The sequence below is a fragment of the Siphateles boraxobius genome, unplaced genomic scaffold (assembly GCF_051911475.1).
Source record: "Siphateles boraxobius isolate OS27281-9 unplaced genomic scaffold, OSU_SipBor_1 31, whole genome shotgun sequence".
Taxonomy (NCBI): Eukaryota; Metazoa; Chordata; class Actinopteri; order Cypriniformes; family Leuciscidae; genus Siphateles; species Siphateles boraxobius.
Window position 1 is genome coordinate 11,594,416 of NW_027508931.1, and position 8,178 is coordinate 11,602,593.

The following is an 8,178-nucleotide window of genomic DNA, read 5'->3' on the forward strand; positions in this document are numbered from 1 at the left end:
TTTAAGCAATGTTAGAAACAGAAGTGCTGCTTAATATTTTTTTAGAACCTGTGATACTTTTTTTCAGGATTCATTGATGAATAAAACATTAAAAAGAACAGCATTATTATTAAAAAATAAAATAGATAAAAAAAATTCTGACCCCAAACTTTTGAATGGTATAGTGTATATTGTTAAATTTATATTTAAAATAAATGATGTTCTAAATTTTTTTATTCATCAAAGAATCCTGAAAAATGTTATAGCAAAAAAAAAGAACTATTTCCAACATTGATAATAAATCATCATATTAGAATGATTTCTGAAGGACACTGAAGACTGTGTAATAGCTGATGAAAATTCAGCTTTGCATCACAGAAATAAATTATATTTTAAAGCATATTCAAATAGAAAACCTTTCATTTTAAATAATATTTAATTTAAATAATAATATAAATAATTAAAATATTTAATTTAATATTTTTGATCAAATAAATGCGCGCTTAATGAGAATTAGAGACTTCTTTAAAAAACAAAAGTTTTCAAACTTTAGGTATATACTGTATATATATTTACACACACACACACACGCACGGTAACAGACACACACACAAGCTTACCTGAAAACTCCCAATCTGAACATTGCAGTGCCTTTCAATTGAATGAAGTTTGTCACGTATTTAACTAATATCCCCTGCTGCATATGTAGGGAGCAGTAAATGCAGTAAGTACCCTGTTAATCTCATCACAGCTTTTGTATACCCCCCATTTTCTGTGCTGAGTGTGGGGGGAAATCTGATCAAATGTGTTAACCGGGACTGTGAATACTGCATAGAGCATTATCAAATTAGCCAGAATATTTTAGAAATGAACATGCAATGTAATGACCTCATTAGCCATTTTAAAAGACATTGCGTCTTGAATCACTGGGTATAAATCATCAATTTGATGCAATTAAATTGGCATAATAAATCATGCCTGGAATTTTAAATTGTGTTTAATATTCTCATCTATTCATTCATATGCAAGATTTTGGATGACCCTCGTTTTTCTAACTGTGTCAAAATATATTTTTTTCATTTGAGTGTCTATTATGATAGTAAAAGCAATGTTTAAGACAAACCAATTTGCATCAAAGTGATAAATAACCCAGATCCACTGCTATTTATCTTCCATTATTCAAAAAATAAAACAAAAAAAACCACTGTACAGTATTGTAAAAACAAAAATATGTTAAGGACAATATTTTGTTACATATTAAGTTAAACAATCCCAAAAATGATAAAATTGATAATTAGAATTAATATTTACAATAAAGAGAAACATGAGAGAGAACAACATGCACATCTAAGCACATATTGCATCCAAAGATTGGTTTATTGCATTGTTGCTGCAACTGTCTGCAATTTGAGGCCCTTTCCTAGTATTTAAATATAAAGACATTCTGTAGCCAATTGGAAAACACAACCATGAGTGTTTCCTCTAGAAGTATCTGTGCCACACATCCATGAGTTCTCATCTGTGTACTGGGAGTCGATGCCCAGATGGGCAGACATGCTCACAAGGTGGACTATTTTACCCTGAAATACTCTCAATATCCCTTGGTAATCTAAACAGCATGGAATTTCCCCTATACAAGCCCTTTAGAGACAGAAAAATTAAGATTAAATGAGAAAAGGGAGCGAGTGAGAAGAAATTAGAGAATGTAAAAGAAAAGAGGTATCAGTAAACACATAATAGACTTTTGAGTTGTCGAAAGCTGAAAACTCAAATTTCAAAGAGCATTTGCATATTCATTCCACTAAATGATATGCTAATCCACTTGATTTGCATCGCGGTGACCTCCTGTTGCAAAACGCTTCATGCTTAGATTCTCCGAATGAAAGAACAGAAAACAGAACAGAAGGGAGAACAACTTGTTGGGGCCCATCGGACAGGCTTGCGTGTCACTGGAAGTGGAGTATCATAAGGGACATAAAAGCGCACTTGTGATCTTTGAATGGCAATAAATAAAAGGCACATCAGAGCTGAAGAGCAGCGACAAGAATACGCTATAGAAAGTTACTGTGGCGCGCTGTACAGACGTGAATGCTGAAGTATAAACACAGTGCATGACACATCAGAAATCATTTCTACTCAGTCATCACAGATAGCACATGGATCCAAAGTAGAGCGACAGAATGAGGGATGGAAAGAGAAAAAGGGTGAAGAGTTAGAGAGGGAGGGTGTGTGGGGGGAAGAGCATGACGCAAAGTGGCGAATGAACACGGTGGTTTTGCGAGGTTGGCACGGTGCCATCCACTCAGCGCCGGTGCCAAAGAGGGCGTGTAGGCAGGGTGGCATTACAGAGGAGAGAGGAGGAGAGACAGATAACGAGAGAAAAGAGAGGCATCTTCCTGCTGCCAATTCTCCAAACGAGACGTTCCCGAGCATTGGATTCAAAAGTTGAAGCTCTTTGAAGATCCATCCGCCAGCTCGACAGCATGGCAAGTGTGTGAGTATGCAATGCCTCATTCAATGCATTGCGATAAACTGATGTGGTGTCTCTTAACAAACCTTTAATCCTCTTATTGTTTCAGAAAAGCGCAAAACTCTTCGCCACGACCTCGACATTTCGATTCCTGCAGGCTATGCCATCCTCCTGCGTTTTGCCGTCTCCTTTGTGACTGTGCCAGGCTTCAAGTAGGCATATCCCCCAGAGAGTCAGCAGCACATGCCCCGATGTCGATGCCACTCGACGCGGGTATGACGGCATCTGCTTTGTATTAATGGAGATATGCGACTTGTCTTGTTATTCTCGTTGGCACGCACAAACCTTCGGCAGCGTGCCAGGATCTCTGCGCCGTCGCATGCCGCTGGGAAGCTGGCGGTGGCTTGGGAATGGCAGAGTGCCAGCATGTTCCTGCAGTAACCAGCCCCCGACGCGTGCCACTTGGCAAAGACAAAGAGCCCTAGGGACGAAACACAAAACAAGATTGAAAAACACAGTGATCCGACAGCTTAATTAACACTTGCAGAGTTTGTTGGGTTAATTAGTGTGACAGATTTGGTGAGGAGGAATGTGGCATGAACACTTGTGTGAACAAAAGTGATGGGCAAACCAGACTGAAGGAATGTCGACGGAAGTCAGCGAGCCAGCAGTAATGCCAACATTACTTAACATTCAACAGGGTTTGTAAAAGGATAAATGGAAAGAAAAGGAAGAGAAAAGATGTTTCAAATGTTGGATATCAGAAATGGTAAAGTTGGTGGACAGGACAGAAGAAACAACTGAGGATACAAGCAAACAGGGAGGAGCTAAAGAAAACCAGGCCTTAACTTAAACAGTGACTCAACAAATCAATCAAATCACAACTATTGTAATGGTATATGACTTTTTTTTTAATCTACTGCAAAAATCCAGAACGTACTCCACAGTGGCTTGCACAAATATACATTCAGTAGAAGCAAGAGTGAATTAGTACGTCGGGAACACCAAAAGGATAAATGAAGGGTATTAGCATGGTGAAGTTTACCAGATGGATGCACAACTTTTGAAATCTTTCCGTTTGCAGAGCTTTCCAAGTACAAGGAGAGGTTTGTGCTCGAATACCTGTTCTGAGGATCCTCAAAGCTTCCTGTCGAGTCAGAGAGAAAATAATGCCACTCAGAGAGTGAGTGAGAGAATTCGTTCTCTCACAGGATGTGTTTGACATTGTAGAGGAGTATAAATAATGCAGATTTTCTCTCCTCCTCTTCTTTCTCGTGCTTTCTGAAGGAACAGATTTACAGACGTTTGTGCATTGAATCTTTCATTGACATCGCTCTCGTTAAGCAACGGAGGATTTGTTCCAAAACGGGCATTGTTTTCAGCGTAACCTTCGATAAACAAGTTCTAATTAGCCGTTAACAACCTCGCGAAATGGGACGATTAATTTGCGGTTCCTGTTTTTTTTTTTTTTTGCATTTACATCTTTCTTTGTACCGATTGCGGACAATTATGTACGGATATGCTAATCGTGCTGTATTAATGAGGTTTGTATCGCTGGGATTCTCATCTTTACTCCTGTGGGGATCTTAATTTTACCTCATCTTTATTATGTAAATGGATTATGCCAAAAAAAACTGTGCACACACACACACACACACACACACACACACACACACACACACACACACACACACACACACACACACACACACACACACAAACACACACAGTAACACAAAAGGGGCGAGTCAAAGGAAGAGGGAATAAGGCAACAGTGGGAGGGGGGGCAGAAAATGGAGGATATGCTTCCTTTCCAGCTTCAGCACCAAAACGCAAGAAACTGCCGAGAAATCTGAAAGGATCTTTCTACTCAATGCGTCACATACCAAGACGCAGGACAAATGCATTGAATTCTCAGTGCTTTTTTATTTCTTCTAGATATTTCTGCTGCAGCAGTCTTGCCATGGAGTGACAGAGCTAAGGATGGGATTTACTAGATGAAAAGAGAGAGAGAGCGAGAGAGAATGGTTAATATCCTGTGCTTAATCATGGCACATGAGATTGGCTGTATGCATATCTCATTTGCATCTCATTAAATTGCTCGTGCACCTGCAGAGAGAGGGGAGAGGGAAAGAGGACAGCACAACGAGAAATGAGGGTGTTGTTTCAAAAATGCAGACCGTTTCTTAAGCAGTTATTTAATTTTATGTTGAATTATAAAATGTTATTTATTTTTTTAAAGTACACTCCACTTAAAAAAAGCTGTTTTTGAGTGTTATTTTGATGATGCATTCCATTATTCTAATATGGTATTTAACATACATTTATTGTATATTGTCTTAAATCGCATAATCTCCTAAAATACCCCCAAGCCACAGCATTGTGGCATTAAATTCTCTCTGGGAGGATAAAATTGAGATTTTAAGATATTGAGATATAAAACAATCCATATGTTTCATAGTATGTAAAGTCCACCACTGGCCACAAGTTTAATATATGCATGATTAGTATGCAGCTCTTTGCATTCTTTAATAGAACTCAGGGTGAAGACTATTGTCTCTGATTCCAGGATGTGCCATCTGCCTGGCTGCAGAGACTGGCCTTTCTCTTTGTCTTTCGCACAATGGGCTATTCTACACTGGACATCCACACATAACTCAAATAAATCATGCCCGAGCCAACAGGCCACCAGAGGACCACTGCAATATTTTCCATAAAAGAAAGGAGAAGACTGCATGCGGAGTAGAGGAGAGATTAGGAAAATTAGAAATTTTCCATTACAGAAATATAGACAAACACAGTTGGAGGGAAGAAATTGGAAGAACAAGACGGGATGGGAAAGGGAAAGTGAAAGGAAATGAATAATAATTTAAGCTGTAATTAAAATATTACTCACCTTCACCTCTCATGCTCATTGTAAAATAATTTTCCTTTCATATTTTTTTGGTAAATGAAGTGCAAAACAGAGTCCGACCTCCAGACCCAAGAATGGCCATTCTCCAATGAATGTGACTTTAATGTAATTACTTTCTGACGGATATATTTAAATCTGTATGTAAACACTGGAGCAGCAAGGTCTACATATGATAGAAATGTCTGCATCGATTACCCGCTATGAATCTGAAATGTTTAATCTCGTTAAAAATCTCATGCCTAAATTAGACTCCCTCAGCAGCTTTTTAAATTGGGCTATCCATCATATATAATGAAGAAGTGACAGAGTGTGTATGCAGGGGGTTCTAATATAAAATTGTTTTAAAATATTCTCATATTAGCTCTGCTGTGGCAAATGGCACAGGCTAGCCGGAGCATTTCCATGATGTGGTAAACAATAAGACAGAAACCAGAGCCCAAAATAAGCCCTAATCCAATGCTTTTGTATGAACCGAGTCACAAAGCAATGCTGAGGGACAAACGGTGCTTCAAGGATTTATTCTCTTTCAAGAAACGAGAAGAAAGGGGGGGAAATAGAAAGAGGGAAAGACATGTGGTGTTGCCCACCACCTGGTGAGATGTCATGTACGATTAAGTGTGTGTTTGTCTGGCACGCTTCTTGCCGTTATCAAGTGCGGGCAGCTCAGCGCAACCACTACACTGCATACTTTTCTAATGCTAATGACTTCACTTGGATAGACCCCTCCTCCATTGCAATACATCTCCAACCTCGGTACGCCATCCTGCCCACCTTTTCCTGTAGCATGCCCACCTGTGCCACTTTCTAAATCCTTCGGTAGCTCGCCCTAAACTAACAACTGCTCTACCAGTCTTAAACCACTCACTCTACGCAGGGTGTAGGGTCTCAAAATCATATAACAAACCTTTATACACCAGACTCCCCAAGGCCAAAGGGTCAAAGATTTAGCATAATTTATCATATCAGTGTGAGATATTCACGGCAGCCACGCGTAGCCCATTCATGCTCCTGCTGCCTCTGATTAGCATCTCATTTCACAGGCTTGATTTTTTAAAAATCCCCCCACTCTTACGCCCTCTTTCCACAAACATGATGGCCCAGTTCCTGCCCTGTAGAAACAGATGCTCACCAAAAATATTATACAGTGACCGTGTCAAACTGACAGCGCAAACCACGAAGGGGGAAAAAGAGTGTCTTAGTCAGCAAATGTTTGGATTGCGGCATTCTGCAATTCACGGTATTATGAACAACATTACAGACACGCTACTTGTAAACATCTTAGTATGTATAAAAGAGTTTTACAACAATGCTGCATTTTGATTGCAGTTAGGATATGTTGCAGTACATTAAAAAAAAACATTTTAGACACCACACCTTGAATTTAAAAAAAATGTAATCAAAACATGACATATATTTTAAGTATTGATTATCATTAAAGATCAGTACTGAATTATAACTGTGGAATAGGTTACATCTTAATATACCCAATTTGGCAATTAAACTATAGCATTCAAAGGTATCATTTAAAAATGGTAATATTATTACAAATAAAAATACATTTTTCTATTTCAATGTATTTTAAAATGCAATTTATTCCTGTGTTGGCAAAGCTGAATTTTCATCAGCCAATACTCCTGTCTTTGGTGTCACATGTTCAAAAAAGAACAGCATTTATGTAAACTAGAATTAATGTATTTACTGTCACTTAATTTGTCAATCAATTTAATGCATCAATGCTGAATAAAAGTCTTACTGACCCAACACATTTTATTGGAAGCTTAAAAATGTCAATATCATAAGAAAATGTTATTTTCCCCACAATATCCAAACTGCTCTTTTCCATACGATGACAGCGGACATTTATTTTCAGCATCAGCCTGCGACATAACATAAGAGTATTAGTGGAGGAATAAGAGGCTCAAAATATCTATACTCGAATATATATATTCAAATGTTGCTGAGGCTTTGACAGAATGTCACCAGAGCACATATTTCTGGATACAAACTGCAACAGTAAGCCCTTATGCCCTTATGAGCTTGCCCTGTTTTTACAGCTATTTATTGTTTCTTTTGCAACCTTACTTTGTGAGTGAACGATTCAGTAAGAGAAAACCCCACTCAGATGAATTTCTCTGCCACGGCGTATAAAGAAGTGCATATGGAACAGTGCAATGGCGGCTGCTTGAACATTAGTAACCGAATCTATTTGAGTTTATCGGAGAATCAAGAGCGGCGCAGACCTGTGATAGATGAGCAAATCTAGTCGGCCATTAAAAAGTCATTTCAGAGACAGATAGCTAGCAGGTTCCCCTCTAAATGTCTACTGCGGGAAGCATACTTTAATGGCGCGTGAGAGAAAACAGAGACAATATAGCCTATTTCCAGGAATAGAAAGATAACAGGTGACGTCCTGTGGTTTTGCATCTAATGGGGTTCTTAAATGAAATACAGATAGAAGATGGCATGTATCCACAGAAGAATTTGCTGCTCCAATCTCTTAGCGCTCCCATGCTAAGGAAGCGAATTGTCTCAAGGAACACCGTAATTGTTTTAATGAGTAGGAAGCGAGAACTAGCCGGTACTTTCTTGGATTCTGGGCGATCATTATAGCTGCCTCGACCTGCTTCACTGGAGAGGGACAACATGACACACAGTCTGTGAATCTCTTAATGACTCAACTGAAAATAATGATAATGCCGCTACAGGCTAATCTTCTGTGAAAAACATTCATGAAAACTGAAGCAAACAATATCTGTTTAATACATTATCATCTTTACTCTTAAAGCGCCTTGGTGATATTTTAAAATCACAACAT